Source organism: Pinus tabuliformis, chromosome J (assembly GCF_031772625.1).
Source record: "Pinus tabuliformis cultivar Carrire ecotype Pingquan chromosome J, CPIR1, whole genome shotgun sequence".
Classification (NCBI taxonomy): domain Eukaryota; kingdom Viridiplantae; phylum Streptophyta; class Pinopsida; order Pinales; family Pinaceae; genus Pinus; species Pinus tabuliformis.
This window is the reverse complement of record NC_142295.1, coordinates 1,228,961,039-1,228,980,225: the sequence shown is the minus strand read 5'-3', so window position 1 is coordinate 1,228,980,225 and position 19,187 is coordinate 1,228,961,039.

Here is a 19,187-nt window from a genome sequence, read left to right as displayed (position 1 = left end):
CACACCAATTACATCTCCTCCAAGAAAGGTGCTAGGAACTACTACACCTTCTTTATCCACAAGTATGAGTGGTTTTTCATCACCTAGTCTTGGTTTTAATGATGTATCAGCTTTAATCAAAATAAAAAGAATTAGTCAAAGCTTGTATAGGTCCACAGAAAGGGAAGCCAAAGAAATAAAGTTAGAAGGGAAGAAGACTTACTTGATTGAGGTAAAATATGGTGAGCCTATTGGACCAAATGCGCCTAGGTGGGCCACAGAGTTGGGCACAAGAATAAGGTCTCATTTGGATGTTACCAAATCCAACTTTGCAGATCAAGATCCAAAAAAAGTTGATCAAGTGATCCAACAAATTGAAAATGTTTTTGAGACCATTGGTGGAAGGATTTCCATCAAATATTACAAGAACGTAATGAGAATTTTGATGAATAACTTTAGGCATAAATGCAGAAAATTAAACTTGGATGGAAAAGATAGGGGCAGTAGCTTGAATCCCAAACAATGGGAATATTTGAAGGAAAGTATGTGTGCCAAAGAGTATTTGGGAAAGAGTATAAGAGTGAAGAAAGCAAGAGAGCATGTGAAGGATCGATGTTTTTGGGTCGGGGTGGGTTGTGGGCCAAACAACACATATTTGTAAGTATACAATTTTTGTTGTTGAATATTGTACATTGTGTTATGTATTTTGATTTTTGTGAATATCCAACTAATTGTGTGTTGAAAATGATTTGTAGGTTGAAGGAACTAATAGAGAACCAGTGGTGAGTGAAATGGCTCAGTATATGGCAGACTTAGAAAATTCCAAACATAATTACATGTCAAAAAATCCAATAGAAAGTTATTTACCATCTATTGAAGTCGAGAGTAGACAAATAGGAGCTTCTACTGTTGAAAACCATAGTGAGGATTATAATCATGCAATGAAATGTATAACTGATTTGGCAAAGACAATGTCAACCATAGCCTCCTCCATTGAACCACTTGTTGCCGCAAGGAAAAAGAAGGAATTTAACATTGATTTAGATGAGGTAAGATAATTATAATTCACTTAGAACCAGTGATTCACTTGAATTTGTAATATGTTAATGTTTTGGTTCCATTTCCCTTCACTCATGAAGCCTTATTTTATTGGCAATGCCTGTCAATCAGAGGAACAACATGTAAATCTAGGTAGTGCAAGAATGCTAAATGACTCAAACAAGGGTCATGAACATTTGAATGTATGTACTAATTCAATAGAATTTTTTGTAGATATCTACAAGCCCAATATGCTTCTATTTTAGTGTTATTCATATTTTAATGTTAAATTTAATAATATATTTATTGTTTTCCGCTATGTTATTGTGTTTTAATGTAATATTTGATTTGTGCATAATGAAATCACATATAGGATGTTAAACGAAGACTGTTACCTCGAGAGTTCTAAAATATGACAAAATTGATGCACCTGAACATTCCCAATCAGTGCCAAATATAGTTGGTATTTTAGATATCCACAAAGTGAGTGTACATTATTCTATTAATTCAATATCTATGTATGTTTTTTCAATTTAATTGTAATTATTTTTTTCCTAATATCTATGTATAATTTCTTGTTTTTGACAGTGCCCATTAACTCCGATAGGGCATGACCTACTTCAGGTGGGTGACAAACTGAACATATTAGATCCATATGCCGGCTTCATTGTTGGCATTGGACGAATTCAATCACTTTATGTCATCCATGGAGTGCCACTTGGTCTTGAAGATGCAAATGTAAATGTCATTAATGTCACAAGTAACATCCCCCTTCCATATGAAGATAAAATTGATGGATGTGTTCGTTTGAAGGAGAAGGAAAAGAGTTTCACTCAATGGCCGAAGAATTATTTGGAAAAGTCATTAATCTAGATGGTCTTCTTGTTCTTGTCATAAACATTTTGTTGATGTTGTTTTTTTTTTTGTTTAGAGTATTGGTTAGTGGCGATTGTTGTCATGAAATAGTACTGGATCAATGATCGATTTTATGGATTCGTGAATAATCAGTTGCAAATGAAATTATATATTTTAGTACTTGAATTTTTATATATTGTAGTGCTTGATACATATTGACTTCATGTACTTTTCCTTTATAACATAGACAATCATTGATATTTATTTGTTCTTTTAGTAAAAAAAATTCATTGAAAATGAACATGATTGAGCTACCTAGATTGTACTTTTCCTTTAAAAGAATTGTAATTCTTAATATTTGATAATTATTTAAAAATTATGTTCAAAATGGATGCTAAGATAAAATAAATACTTATTTGAAAGGTAAAATAAATCTAGAGTCACTTGAGAAGTATGGTGAGGCACTGGGCAGCTGAAAAGTGTTTTCCGAAGCAAGGGGTTGAAAGGCCGGCTATGGGAATATGATTTGGAACCTAGAATTAGGAATTTAGACATTCAGATTTTAGTTTGCTAATTCAGTTTTTTTTTGTTGTTGTTGTTAAAATGGAAAACCTATAGGATGATAGGCTCAACCTACAAACCTGTAGGCTTAGATTTCATTCTACATGGTTGTAGGATCACATCTCAATGTACAGGCCTATAGTTTATAATGTCAGCTGAAATCTCTATAAGATGAAAATTCAGCTTAGAGCGATGTAGGATGAATTGGTCTATAGGCTGAAATGTCAACATTAGCTTTGATCTGGAAGCTTCTTTAAAACATGTCCTATTTTAGTCCATGGACCTAACTTTGTGATTACTTTTAGGATTCAATAAAATTATCTTATCTTATTTATTTGGAGGAATACAAATTTGCTCAACGTCTTTCTCTAGAAGGTACAAACTCCTTCGATAAACATTGTTTTAAAACTTGGGTTTCCTCATGGTATTTTATGCTTATGATAGATTAGATATGCATGTGGCCCAACTGTTGGTTTTCCTTGGCTAAATAAAACCATTTTCATGCTTAAATAATGTTTATGGAATTTGATGTAATATTCCAATATTGTTAACAACACACTTCCAAAATATTGCGGGACTTGTCTCATATGTTTTTGATACAGGGCAACCAAGGATGTGGAACCCTTCTTCCTAAATTTGATGCGACTTGCACTTGGCATCATCTGTTTTTGGCACATGCACTTTGAGGGGGTTGTAGGGAAGATGACATTAGAATGGAATCTTGGTGGATGTTTAATACTCCATTGGTTTCATCAGTGAAATGCAGCTCCAAATATAGTTTGAGCAAAATTTCTCAATGATCCAGAATTTTTGGTAATAGGTTCCCTATTTCAATGCAAATGTCTGATGTAACTTTGAAGTTATTACAATTTAGGATCAATGTCAGCTATCATATATTTGATTTTGTTTCAAGTTGAGAATTTGTTTTCTTTCATTCATCATTTTTGATAGTTTTGTTATATGGCATTATCTATGTTATTCAGTTTATGTCACTACTATGAAATTCATTTGAGTTCCTTATCAACAGTCATCAATGAATGTTTCATGTGTCTCTTCTATGATGAATGCATGGCCACTACAAAGTTATTAGTTGACTCTCAGTCCCATAGGAGTGGCCAGAGACCCAATCAGAGTTTCTTCCTTCCAACCTTGGATGGTGGAAATCGTTGATTTAATAATGGAAGCATACATGATATGATTTATGGCATGTCCTTGAATTTATGCAGGCCCAGGTTAGCTTCAGGAGTGGATACCATTGACAAGAGGTAATGAAAAAGCACCTAGAATTCATACAACTAATCCTATGACTGTATAAAATTTGAATGCACACAAAAGTAATGCAGAGCAGTTATGGGTAGTTATATTTGGAATGTGTAAGATCATGTGGATGCACGGATATTTTATGGGTAATATCTTGTCATTTTCTCACATCAAGTTTAGATTAGAGCAACAACCAACTTTTGCACAATATCTTAATTTTTATGCCTGTCTATCGCTTTTTCTCTATATTGCATGAGTTAAAGGGAAGTAGCCCAGAAACTGTTTCTTTATTTTACAGTTCTCTTTATGAGTTCATTTTTAAGTGGAAATCATTGATTTAATAATGGTACATACATGATATGATTTATGGCATGTCCTTCAATTTATGCAGGCCCAGGTTAGCTTCAAGAGTGGATACCACTGAAGAGAGACAATTGAAAAGCACCTAGAATTCATATGGCTCATCCTATGACTGTAATAAAATTTGAAGGCACACAAAAGCATTGCAATGCAGCAATAGGTAATTATATTTGGAATGTGTGAGATCATATGGATGCATGGGATCCTAAACTTATAGATTTTATATTGTCCAACTTACATTGAAGAATAAATATCACTAAGGATGCGAAGTTTCATATCTGATGTTAAACAATTGAGTCTTGCAAATTTTATCACAAGAAAGATGTTTTGCATTGTGTTATTGAGGCAACTTGATAATTTGAATGAACCATGCAAAGTAATTATGTATGTGATTTTCAATATATTTACAAAATTTCAAAAACCCCCATTTTGAGAATAAGGTATAACAAGAATTTTTTTAGCTTGTTTTTAGTGTCTTGGGTTAAAAATTTTTATTAGCAGGATGTAGGATGTGAACCAGAGACTTGAACCAAACAAGCATGTTAACGTTCATGGCACAAAAGCACATAGGGTTAGGCCAAACTATGGAAATCATGCACCAAAAAGAATTTTTTGACTAATATTGGAGCTTTGCGCATGTTTTAAGCTCAGTTAACCTGCCTAGCATAGCTTGTGGGAAATTCTGTTATAGGCTCAGGAGTGTGGGGGCAATCCCTCTAACTCAACCCTAGGCCTCCTCAATGGCATACCATAGGTCTATGTTGCTGACCAATGGCAGGTCTACTGATTCTCCTGATACCTAAGAAAAACAAAAAAAAAAAAAAAAAACACCCACCGTACAATAAATTTCAATTACAAAATAAAAAATTAGTATATTTTCCTCTTTACCAAGGACCATAACAAATTAGAAAGAAGATAGGGCCACAACTTGAATTAAAAAAAAAAAGTCATTGTTAAAGCTTTTTGGGACTAAACAGAGCTAAGGGTTTTCAAGGGTCAATAAAACTACTAAAGTAGTCATATATTTGATGGGTAATCTCTTGTCATTTTCTCACATCAAGTTTAGATTAGAAGACCAGACAATTTTTGCACATTCTCTTAATTTTTATGCTTGTCTATGGATTTTTGTCTATATTGCACGAGTTAAAGGGAAGTGGCCCGAAAGTTGTTCTTCTTTGTTACATTTTATATATGAGTGGACACCCTGGAGGATGTTGGCGATGCGCTCCATGTCTTAGGGCATCTATTCCAAATAGGGGACATCTGCGAGATGTCCTTCTTAGAGATGAAACAATCTGTGATGTCCTTGTTGAAGTCATGAACATTACAACTCCTTTTGCATCAATTAATTCCACTGATGCAAGGAATCCTGTTTCAGGAATGAAGTCAGCAGACTTGGCAATGTCAAGGAGCCATCTATTACTGACTAGAATTATGGGGGCTTCTAACTTAGGGAGGGGTGGGAGCAAGAATACCCCGGGGAAATTATGAGTTCACCTCGCCCACTCACATCGTCAAAGAGGAATCAGTTACCATAAATTTATCAAGCTTCTCTATTATTATGAGGGATTTTTTGCTTCTTTTTTTTCCATTCAAAGGAACTGTTTCTATGTGGATGAAAATTGGGTTTAGGTAATCCACTAACTCTTGACAACTTTCACTTTCTTGATCCAAATGCGTCAACAACCCTTTTTCTCATAGTAGCATTAGCATTTCTAGGATGAACATTTTATAATCTCTTCTCAAGTGGTCTTCTACCCTCCATAATGTTTGTGCATTGCAATTTTTCAAATCTAAATGGAACATTGGATGACTTTTCTATTCTAAAGAGGATTTTCAAAGAGAAAACACTTATCATAAATTTATGAAGCTTCTCTGATATTACGAGGGATTTTTTTCTTCTTTTGTTTTCCATGTGAAGGAACCTTTGCTGTGTGGATGTCAACTGGGTTCAGGTAATCCACTAACTCTTGACATCTTTCACTTACTTGATCCAAATGCCTCTAGCCACCCTTTTTCTCAGAGTAGCGGTGCTTATTATAACTGGAATTAGTTTGGTCGCATTATCATGATCAATGTTTCATAAGATTATTTCAACCACAATATCCTAACTGACATTTGTAAAGATTTTGTTCCCTGCATTATCATGCGTAGAATGCTTATAGGGTTTGGAATCTGGTTGATTATCCTTGCAAGTGTTCAACTTGTAGCTAATCCACGACCCTAGAGGTGTATTCTATGTGTTGTTGTTATAGACAAAAAAATAATTTTTTCTAGTTGGCACACTTGAAATTTCTATTTTCTTTCCCTTTTCTTCTAAAGTAGCTTCAAGAAACACATTCCAAGGTTTATGGGTTGCACTGTATAACATGGGTCGAATTTGTCTTTAATATCAAGTTTGAGGTGTGTCTCTCCTTCCAAAATATCATGGGACTTGCACCCCGCCTCATCCGTTTTTGACACATGCCATCCAAGGATGTGGAACTCTTTTGCAAAAATTTCCTGGGACTTGCACCTGCCAACATCTATTTTTGGCACATGCCCTTTGAGGGGGCTATAGGGCATACGACATGAGAATGGAATCTTGGTGGATCTTTAATGCTCCATTGGCTTCATTGGTGAACATGTGTGACTCCTTCCAAAATATCATGGGACTTGTCTCATCTGTTTTTTATACAGGCCATCCGAGGATGTGGAACCATTCTCCCTAAATTTGTCGGGACTTGTACCTGGCATCATCTGTTTTTGGCACATGCATTTTGAGGGGGTTGTAGGGCAGACGACATGAGAATGGAATCTTGGTGGATGTTTAATGCTCAATTGGGTTCATCAATGAACTGTAGCTCCAACTATAATTTGAGAAAAATTTCTCAATGATCCAGAATTTTTGGTAATAGGTTCCTTATTTCAATGTGAATGTCTGATGTAACTTTGAAGTTACTGCAATTTAGGCTCAATGTCAGCTATCATATATTTGATTTTGTTTCAAGTTGAGAATTGGTTTTCTTTCAATAAACATTTTTGATATTTTTGTTATATGGAATTAGCAGCTATGCTGTTTAGGTTATGTTGTTCAGATTACATTTGAGTTTCGAGTACGGTTATGGCCCGAAACACTGGGTTCCTAGAAGTTTCGTGCAACATAGCTGTTTAGTCATTTGCTTGAAAGAGGAAGATAGTAAGAAGAGGAGTTTGATATGAGTATTTATGTAGTTTGTATTCCCAATATTTTGTATGGGTGAAAATATTTTGTTTTCTAAGATGGACTTTTATCTGCAATGTTTGCTATAGAACCACATTTAGTTTTACCAATAGGCATTGTAGCCCTGTGCAATCATACTGGTTACATGCCCCTGCCTAGGATCAAGGCTCTTGCAAGTAGTTTTGTAAGTACTAATACAAACAAGATCACATGAATTTAAACTATCAACATTATGTTTTGGTAACTTTCTTAATCATAATGAAATTTTGTTAGAAATTGTGAGGGATGGATGAGACTGTCATGTAGAACACTATGGATGTACTCTGATTCATGATTTTTTGATTCGTTTGGTTAGATATTCTACACACCACTCTTACATCATATATGGTCTTGGTTGGGATTGGTGGTTGCTTCTTGGAAGAACTTTATTAAGTATCTGACCTCTGGTTTTAGTTGCATTGTTATTCCTGGTGGTGTTCGAGAAATATTTTATATGGAGTATGGTATAGAGGTCAGTTCTTCTCCGTTGTTTGTGTAAATACTAAATGTTCATTTTATGTTAATGATTCTGAGGTCCTGCTTTTATTGAATGAGAAATGCTCTCTTTTGTCTTTTTGAAACAGACAATAGATCAATATGGAGAAACATGAGAGCTAGTGGGAACCTAGAAGCACTAGTTTAGAGAGAAATATCACTTAGGAACTATGCAAATGTATCATGTTCTTCAAGGAAATAGTATATGAATAGGTGAACTTACTTTAAAATTACTACCTTTTCACACGTTTCTTTCTTGAGAAAGAGGCATGGATTTGTCCATGTGGCTATTGAAACTAGATGTCCCTTAGTCCCTGTGTTTTTCTATGGTCAGGTTGGTGAACGTGAGAATCATTTATTTAAATTATTGAAGTTGTTTCCTTGAGATATCTCATTCAATTTTCAAAATTCCTTTTTTCTTTGTTCTAATGTTTATTATTAGTATATAATGATACCTTACTATGCCACAACCTTTGTATTTTTTGAAAACTTATATTTTAGCCTTTTACTAATTTGCCTTGTTCTTAGTTGATACTTTATTCAGACTGAGGCATACAAATGGTGGAGAACAAGAGGAGAGCTATATAATCATCTTGCACAGGATATTCGGTTCACGCCATTAGTATTTTGGGGAAAATTTGGGTAGTCATATTGGCCCTTCCTTTTGGTTTTCTGTCCATTTTATTTAATGACAGTATGGTATGTTCCTTTGCCTTTTTTTCTTATGCTTCAACACTGACATATTTTCTTCTTTTATGTTTCTAGTAATTTTTCTAGTTTAGCTCTTGAAATTTGAAATATCGACTCTAGAGAAATTGCAAAGCTTAAAGGTGTATTTAGTTGTTTCTTTATTAAAGCTTCCTTTGACTATTACTGAATCAAAATATGGACAAGGCACTTTATAAAAAAATGTGGGTTGCATTAAGCAGCTATCGGGAGTTAAGATACCCTAAAGCCTAGATATCTAGATAACTTACAACCCAAAAAATGAAAAATGCCAGATAGGCCACATGTATAGTATAAACTTTAAAACAAAATATATTGAGATTAAAGTAGGGCCAGCTGGCCCACTCAAGTTGTCAAGTCATGCAATAGTAGGAATCATTACTATTGGGTAGAGGATCTTCCTTGTCATTTGGGTTGGCCCCCAACCTTGAATAGTCGACCTAAGACCAATGATAATGGGTTCCCAAACATCATCTCATTGATTGGGTTTTGGAGGCTTCTCATCCTTGGAGATAGCGAGATCCAGGAACCAAAACTTTTCATTTTGGGATGTACATGGAGGATTTAGCTATGGTGACTTTTGCAATGCTCCCAAAATGCATGGCCAGTTCAGTCTCAAAGGCGAACTTTAGACCAAAGAGACCAAGCAGAATGTGTAGGGCTAATAAAGGGTTCCTTGCTCATGTTGCAAGGTGCACTACCTTAAAACTTTAGAGGTTGGAATAGATACCCAATCTCTATCTCCACCTTGCAAACCGATACTTAGATCTGCAAATAGAGGTTTGAAACTTTGAACAAATTAGGAAGCCATCATCCCTGGTAAAGCATTTACTATGCTGACTTTGGTTAAACAGATACTCATTTCTTCTTTTGCATATGCAAAAATAGATTTCAAATCCAATAATTTTCCATGTTGCATCAATGTCAATGTTCCAAGGAAGTTTGTCTCCTAATAGGGTGGCTTTCTAAGAGACACAGTAATAGTTTTACCTCTTGTTGTTGATATGTTCTCCTTCAGCAGAGGTGTAGCAAGTTCCGTAGTAGGAGTACCTCAATTCCTATCTGTAGTAGAGAGAGGCACACTAGTTTAGATCACATCAATGTTGATGGTAATTTCAGGTAAGAATGGTATGCTCTATGCTTTAGAGAAATTTTACTTAAATTTTTTTATTAGCCGAGTACTAATACTAACAAGATCATATGAAGTTAAACTATCAACATTATCTTTTGGTAACTTTCTTAATCATAATGAAATTTTGTTAGAAATTATGAGGGATGGATGAGACTTTCATGTAGAACACCATGGATGTACTCTGATTCATGATTTTTTGATTCATTTGGTTAGATCTTCTGCACACCACTCTTACGTCATATATGGTCTTGGTTGGGATTGGTGGCTGCTTCTCGGAAAACTTTATTAAGTATTTGACCTTTGGTTTTAGTTGCATTTTTATTCCTCCTGGTGTTTGAAAAATATTTTATATGGAGTATGGTACAGAGGTCAGTTCTTCTCCACTGTCTGTGTAAATATTAAATGTTCATTTTATGGTAATGATTCAGAGGTTCTGTTTTTATTGAACGATAAATGCTCTCTTTTGTCTTTGTGAAACAGATAATAGATCAATAGGGAGAAACATGAGAGCTAGTGGGAACTTAGAAGCACTGGTTTAGAGAGAAATATCACTTAGGCACTATTAAAATGTATCATGTTCTTCAAGGAAATAGTATATGAATAGGTGAACTTACTTTAAAATTACTACCTTTTCACAGGTTGCTTTTTTGAGAAAGAGGCATGGATTTGTCTGCGTGGCTATTGAAACTGGCTATCCCTTAGTCCCTATGTTTTTCTTTGGTCAAGCTTGTGAACATGAGAATCATTTATTTAAATTATTGAATTTTTTTCCTTGAGATATCTCATTCAATTTTCAAAATTACTTTTTTCTTTGTTTCTAATGTTTATTATTAGTATATAATGATACCTTACTATGCCACAACCTTTGTATTTTTTGACACCTTAGATTTTAGCCTTTTACTAATTTGCCTTGTTCTTACTTGATATTTTATTCATATAGAGGCATACAGATGGTGGAGATTAAGATGATATCTATACAATCATCTTGCATAGGCTATTCGGTTCACACCATTAGTATTTTGGGGAAAATTTGGGTAGTCATATTGGCCCTTCCTTTTGGTTTTTTGTCAATTTTATTTAATGACAGTATCATATATTCCTTTACCTTTTTTCTTGTGCTTCAGCACTAAAATATTTTCTCCTTTTATGTTGCTAGTAGTGTTTATGGCTTAGCTGCTTGAAATTTGAAATATGGACTCTAGGGAAATTGCAAAGCTTAAAGGTGTATTTAGTTGTTTTTTTATTAAAGATTCCTTTGACTACTACTGAATCAAAATATGGAAAAGGCACTTTATACAAAAATGTACATTTCATTAAGCAGTTGCCAGGAGCTAAGAGAACCTGAAGCCTAGATATCTAGATAACTTACAAGCCAAAAAATAACAAATGCCAGATAGGCCACATGTATAGTACAAACTTTAAAACGAAACGTATTGAAATTAAAGTAGGGCCAGCTAGCCCACTCAAGTTGTCAAGTCATGCAATAGTAGGAATAATTACTATTGGGTAGAGGATCTTCTTTGTCATTTGGGGGTGTTCCCCAACCTTGAACACTGGACCTAAGACTAGTGATAATGGGTTCCCAAACATCATCTCATTGATTGGGTTTGGGAGGCTTCTCATCCTTGGAGACAGTGAGATCGAGGCAATAAAACTTTTCATTTTGGGAGGGACATGGAGGATTTAGCTATGGTGACTTTCACAATGCTCCGAAAATGCATGGCCAGTTTAGTCTCAAAGGTGATGTTTCGATCGAAGAGACCGAGCAGAGTGGACAAGGTTAGTAAAGGGTTCCTTGTTCATGTCGCAAGGTGCACTACCTTAAAACTTTAGAGGTTGGCATAGATACCCAATCTCTATCTCCACCATGCAAACCTATACTTACATCTGCAAATGGAGGTTTCAAACTTTGAACAAATTAGGAAGCCATCATCCCAGGTAAAGCATTTACTATGCTAACTTTGGTTAAACAGATACTAATTTCTTCTTTTTCATGTGAAAAAATAGATTTCAAGTCCAATAATTTTCCATGTTTCATTAGTGTCAATGTTCCAAGGAAGTCTATCTCCTAATAGGGTGGCTTTATAAGAGACACAATGTTAGTTTTACCTCTTGCTACTGATATGTTCTCCTTCAGCAGAGGTATAGCAGGTTCTGTAACAGTAGTACCTCAGTTCTTGTCCATAACAGAGAGAAGCACACTAGCTAAGATCACATCAATGTTGATGTTAATTTTAGGCAAGAATGGTATGTTCTATGTCTTTAGAGAAATTTTACTTCAATCTTTTTATTAGCCCAGTACCAATACTAACAAGATCAGATGAAGTTAAACTATCAGCATTATGTTTTGGTAACTTTCCTAATCATAATGAAATTTTGTTAGAAATTATGAGGGATGGATGAGACAGTCATGTAGAAAACTATGGTTGTACTCTGAATCATGATTTTTTGATTCGTTTGGTTAGATATTCTACACACCACTCTTACGTCATATATGGTCTTGGTTGGGATTGGTGGCTGCTTCTCGGAAGAACTTTATTAAGTTTCTGACCTCTAGTTTTAGTTGCATTGGTATTCATAGTGGTGTTTGAGAAATATTCTATATGGAGTATGGTACAGATGTCAGTTCTTCTCCACTGTCTATGTAAATACTAAATGTTCATTTTATGGTGATGATTCTGAGGTTCTGTTTTCATTGAATGAGAAATGCTTTGTTTTGTCTTTGTGAAATAGACAATAGATCAATAAGGAGAAACATGTTAGCTAGTGGGAGCTTAGAAGCACTACTTTAGAGAAAAATATCACTTAGGAACTATGCAAATGTATCATGTTCTTCAAGGAAATAGTATATCAATAGGTGAAATTTCTTTAAAATTACTACCTTTTCACAGGTTGCTTTCTTGAGAAAGTGGCATGGATTTGTTTGTGTGGCTATTGAAACTAGTTGTCCCTTAGTCCTTATGTTTTTCTTTGTTCAGGTTGGTGAACGTAAGAATCGCTTATTTAAATTATTGAAGTTGTTTCCTTGATATATCTCATTCAATTTTTAAAATTGCTTTTTTCTTTGTTTCTAATGTTTATTTTTAGTATATAACGATACCTTACTATGCCACAACCTTTGTATTTTTTTAACACCTTATAATTTAGCCTTTTACTAATTTTCCTTGTTCTTTATATTTTATTTAGACTAAGGCATATAGATGGTGGAGACCAAGAGCATAGCTATACAATCATGTTGCACGGGCTATTCGGTTCATGCCATTAGTATTTTGGGGAAAATTTGGGTAGTCATATTGTCCCTTCCTTTTGTTTTTTTGTCGATTTTATTTAATGATAGTATCATATGTTCCTTTGCCTTTTTTCTTATGCTTTAGCACTGGAATATTTTCTCCTTTATGTTGCTACTAGTGTTTCTGGTTTAGCTGCTTGAAATTTGAAATATGGACTCCAGGGAAATTGCAAAGCTAAAGGTGTATTTAGTTGTTTTTTTATTAAAGCTTCCTTTGACTTCTATTGAATCAAACAATGGACAAGGCACTTTATAAAAAAATGTGGGCTACATTAAGCAGCTGTCGGGAGCTAAGAGACCCTAAAGCTTAAATATCTAGATAACTTACAAGACAAAAAAAAAACAAATGCCAGATAGGCCACATGTATAGTACAAACTTTAAAATGAAATATATTGAAATTAAAGTAGGGCCAGCTGGCCCACTCAAGTTGTCAAGTCATGCAATAGTAGGAATCATTACTATTGGGCAGAGAATCTTCTTTGTCATTTGGGGGTGGCTCCCAACCTTGAACAATGGACCTAAGACCAGTGATAATGGGTTCACAAACATCAACTCATTGATTGTGTTTGGGAGGCTTCTCATCCTTGGAGACACCGAGATCCAGGAAAAAAACCTTTTCATTTTGGGAGGGACATGGAGGATTTAGCTATAGTGACTTTCACAATGCTCCCAAAATGCATGTCCAGTTCAGTCTCAAAGGTGACCTTTAGACAAAAGAGATCAAACAAAATGGGTGGGGTTAGTAAAGGGTTCCTTGCTCATGTTGCAAGGTGCACTACCTTAAAACTTTAGAGGTTGGCATAGATATCGAATCTCTATCTCCACCTTGCAAACCTATACTTAGATCTGCAAATGGAGGTTTGAAGCTTTGAAAAAATTAGGAAGCCATAATCCTAGGTAAAGCATTTACTATGCTGACTTTGGTTAAACAGATACTAATTTCTTCTTTTGCATATGCAAAAATAGATTTCAATTCCAATAATTTTCCATGTTGCATTAGTGTTAATGTTCCAAGGAAGTTTGTCTCCTAATAGGGTGCCTTTCTAAGAGACACAGTGTTAGTTTTACCATTTGCTGCTGATATGTTCTCCGTCAGAAGAGGAGTAGTAAAATGAAAATAGAACATAAACATAAAGCCGTAGTCTAAAAATTATGTTTTTTCTCGGAAAGTTATGGAAATTCTGGTCATATTTTGAAAAAATCAGCAAGGATTTTTTTAAATCCAAGTAAAAGCTTTCAAAATTCATAATTTTAGGTGCCCTAGATGTTTTTGATGGTGCTGAATCCATTTCCACCTTCAAAAATATGATTCAAACACTGCATGTACAAGATATTTTGAATTTTTTTTCCCGATTCCGACCACTTTTGATCATCCGGGCAATTCCTCCGCCTCCGTAGACAACTCCAAACATAAACAGTAGAAGACAAGCCAAAACAAGAGGACACAACATGTGGCACTAGCCAGGGACAAACCCCAATGTGGGGATACCCTTGATCAAATATTCTTTTAGTCTTCAATAGTTCAGCAGAGAGAAATAGTACAATTTACAAATCTGATAATTTATAACAACAACAAAAGAGCCCTAACCAGAAAAGTCAATGTTGGTCAATAGGGTAGATTTTACCCTCAGCAAATCGGTCAACTTTAATCAACTTCGACCACCAAACAACAAGATAAAATAACCCTCAAAACAGTTAAATTGAACCCAATCAAAGTTTGGTCAAATAGACCACTTGTGGTTAGCCCCAGCTGCAGTCAACATTGGTCAACATTCAATGTTTAGCCTTGATTATTGTGCACAGAAATGTGGCCTGCCCAAATAGAGATAACTTTCTCAAAAATGCAATCAAAGGAGGTCAACGCATGCTAGTCAATGCTTGGTCAAACTGTCTAGAAATTTGGTCTCGTGAAATTTCGGCCTCCTGAAATTTCGCTCTCTTGAAATTTCAAACGTTTGGAGAGAGAGAGGCCAATAAATACGTACCCAATCTATGAGGGGAGAGAGAGAGAGAAGTGTGAAGATGAGGGTGTCCAAATGAGGCTAAGGCATCATGTATTTATAGCAAACATTGAGGATGAATAGACGTCACTGTTGAGCTTTTGAGCCTAGATAATTTTGTTGACCAACCTTGAGAATTTGTCCATAATCAAAATAAATTCATAACTTTATTTTTACATGTTAGAATCAGATGATCTTTAGATCAATCCTACACCTCTCAGAAAGAGGAATCCAGGAAAATATCAGCTGTCATAAATAATATGACCCATGTGGATTTTGGCCCTAGTTGCCAATTTTAACAGTTAAGGAGCAACAATGCAGTTTCACATGCCTCTTCTATGATGAATGCATGGCCACTACAAAGTTATTAGTTGACTCCCAGTCCCATAGGAGTGGCTAGAGACCCAATCAAAGTTTCTTCCTTCCAACCTTGGATGGTGGAAATCATTGATTTAATAATGGAAGCATACATGATATGATTTATGGCATGTCCTTCAATTTATGCAGGGCCAGGTTAGCTTCAAGAGTGGATACCATTGAAGAGAGATAATGGAAAAGCACCTAGAATTCATATGGCTCATCCTATGACTATATAAAATTTGAATGCACATAGAAGTGTTGCAGAGCAGCTATGGGTAATTATATTTGGAATGTGTGAGATCATGTGGATGCATGGATATTTGATGGGTAATCTCTTGTCATTTTCTCACATAAAGTTTAGATTAGAACACCAACCAACTTTTGCACAATCTCTTAATTTTTATGCTTGTCTATGACTTTTTGTCTATATTGCATGAGTTAAAGGGAAGTGGCCCATAAATTGTTTCTTTATTTATAGTTCTCTTTATGAGTTATTTTTTAAGTGGAAATAATTGATTTAATAATGGTACATACATGATATGATTTATGGCATGTCCTTCAATTTATGCATGCCCAGGTTAGCTTCAAGAGTGGATACCGCTGAAGAGAGATAATTGAAAAGCACATAGAATTCATATGGCTCATCTTATGACTATAATAAAATTTGAAGGCACACAGAAGTGCTGCAACGCAACTATGGGTAATTATATTTGGAATGTGTGAGATCATATGGATGCATGTATATTTGATGGGTAATTTCTTTTCATTTTCTTACATCAAGTTTAGATTATAAGACCAAACAAATTTTACACAATATCTTAATTTTTATGCTTGTCTATGGCTTTTTTTTTATATTGAATGAGTTAAAGGGAAGTGCCCCGAAAATTTTTCTTCCTTGTTACATTTTATATTGAGTGGACACCCTGGAGGATGTTGGTGATGCCCTCCATCTCTTAGGGCATCATTGTAGAAATTTCACCTGTAGAAAAAACCGATATATGCAATGTCCTAAAGCATAATACTTGTTCTACTTCTACAAAACATTAAGCGAAAGAATAATCGAATTCATGAGAAACATCAAGTAGAAACATGCATAACTGATCAAGAGAAATAATCACACATAACACAAGATATATCAAGGGGAAAGCACCAACATAAAACCCCAACCATGTATTATCAATCAAGTGGAAATCCTCTTCATAATACAAAAAGAATCAGCTCTCAAACTATCTAGTTCTCAATGAACTATGAAGATATGTCTCATGAACCAACCAAGCCCCGTATATATAGGCTTTACCTATGGTCCAACTACGCAATCCTCGAGGACACTAGTTCCTCAAACATGCAAAAACTACTTACTAGACATATTCAAGCATCTGATAGTACATTGTCCCACATCTGATCTCAACTGGGTCTCTGACAGAACTGACATGCAACAGTTATCCATGAGTGAATTCTCAGTTGTCACATGCATGCAAGCATTAACAAACTATATTTTATTATTTTAACAACTTGTTAAAATAATCTAACTGGACTTGACTAGTTATAACTAAGTCAACTGATTCTCTCAATATAGAAATCATACTTATTCCCTCAATCAATGGAGGAAATTAAGGATAAATTCCTCAATCAGTGGGACAACTCATGTGCATGCTCAGAAACACTTCAAATTCGAATTTACTTAACTAATTAACTCAACTGAATTAATTAATTAATATTTCCAACTACTGTTAAGATCAAAATTATTTTTACTTCCTATAGATGGACTAGGGACTACTATAAATAGGAAGGGACCCAGAAATGTTATTTTTAGAACTTTCTATTTTTAACAGTTTCACCTCTCACCCAATGTGGCCAATGACCTCACTGACCAAACTATTATTTTTAGACATGCTATTTTTAGCACATTCGAAATTTAGCATTTCTTGTTGCACACTTTTCAACACTGCCTCTCAACAAGAAAGGGATTATCAACAACCCCGATCCTATCTCTATGGAACTCAAACTTGCCCTTTGACAATGCCTTTGTCAAAATATATGCATCCTGTTCCTCAATCAAAATATACTACAACATCATGATCCTCTTGACCACACAATCCAGTAGATGATGATAGAAAATATCTATATGCTTGGACTTATCATGAAACACTGGATTCTCAGAGATTTTAATGCAACTCTGATTATCACAATATATCACCGTCAGATCCATCATCTGACAAAACAATCCCACTAGGATCTTCTGCAACTAGATGGCCTCACATGCAGCCTCGCTCACTGCCATGTACTCTGCCTCCGCTAAGATAAGTGCAACTGATCTCTGTTTCCAGCTATACCAAGAAACTGCATCTGACCCAAGGTTGGAGATCCCTCTAGAAGTGCTCTTCCTGTCTGATGGACTACCTACCCAATCTGCATCTGTGAAGCCTTGGAGCTTCACTCCCTCTGTCTACCTGTACCATAATCCATACTGTGTAGTGGCTCTGAGATATCTTAGCACATGCTTTTCTGCCTTCCAAAATAACTTGGTTGGCTAAACCATAGCTTGACTCAGTTGGTTCATCGCAAAGCACGAATCTAGTCGTGTGTTCACCAGATACATGAGTGAACCCACAAGCTGCCGATAAACTGTAGCACCTACTACCTCACCTGAAGTAGCATCCTCCTTCCTCCAGTTACCTGCTAGAGTAGTCTCCATGGGCTTGCACATATCCATGTGGAAGTGCCTCAGTATCTCATTGGCATACTTGCCTTGAGAAACAAATTCTTCCCCATCTCTCTGCCACACCTCGATGCCTAGAAAGTAGTGCATGAGGCCCATGTCCTTCATCTAAAACTCTCTTGCAAGATCCTTCTTGCAAGACTTGATCAACTGATCATCACCTGTCAAAATCAGATCATCGACATAAAGTACAATAATCAATAACTTACCATCTACAATGATGTGGTATAGGTTCGCATCCGCTTCACTCTTGGTGAAGCCAAATCCGGTGAAATAGTTGTTGATCCTAGTATACCAAGCATGAGGTGCTTGCTTCAGCCCATACAATGCTCGCTTGAGTTGACACACATGCGACTCACAATCAAAGGTCTCAAATCCCTCGAGTTGCTCAATGTATACCTCTTCCTCAATCTCCCCATTGAGGAAAGTTGTCTTCACACTCATCTGATGGATCTTCCAACCCATCTGTGTTGATAGTGCTAGAATCGATATGATCGATGAGTACCTTGCAACAGGGGCAAAGGTTTCATCATAGTCAATCCCCTCAACCTGTGAGAAACCACGAGCAACAAATCTTGCCTTATGTTTCTGAATACTGCCAGTAGCTGCATGCTTTACCTTGTAAAACTATCGGGAAGTAACCACTGACTTGTCCTCCGGTCTAGGAACAACATCCCATACACTGTTCCTCATGATAGAATCATACTCCTCTACCATCGCTTCCATCCAAACTGGCTGCTGCACTGCCTCCTAAAAATAAGAAGGCTCGGTCACTACACACTGCCCAACCAGGGCCTTGTAGCCAGTGTATCTATTGGGAGATCTCCTCTATCTACACTGAGAGGGTGGCTGCCCCACATTCTCTCACATCCTGCATCAATCTGTCAGCTTCCCGAGAGCATTTCCGCCCCTCTCTAGGAGACTCTCTAGTAGTGGTGATCTCCACCACTGGAATCTCTACATGCGGCTGCTTCGCATCATCAGGAGGCTCCTCCTCCTTAGGAACTAGTAGTTCCTCATCATCACCATGTAACTTGAGCTCCCTCTCAAGTGACCCTCGCATGGCTCACTACTCATCGAACTTCAGATCCCTGCACACTACTGTCCTCTGACTGGCAGGCAGAAACACCCGATAGTTGTGAGGTGTATCCGTGTACCCCACAAGTATTCC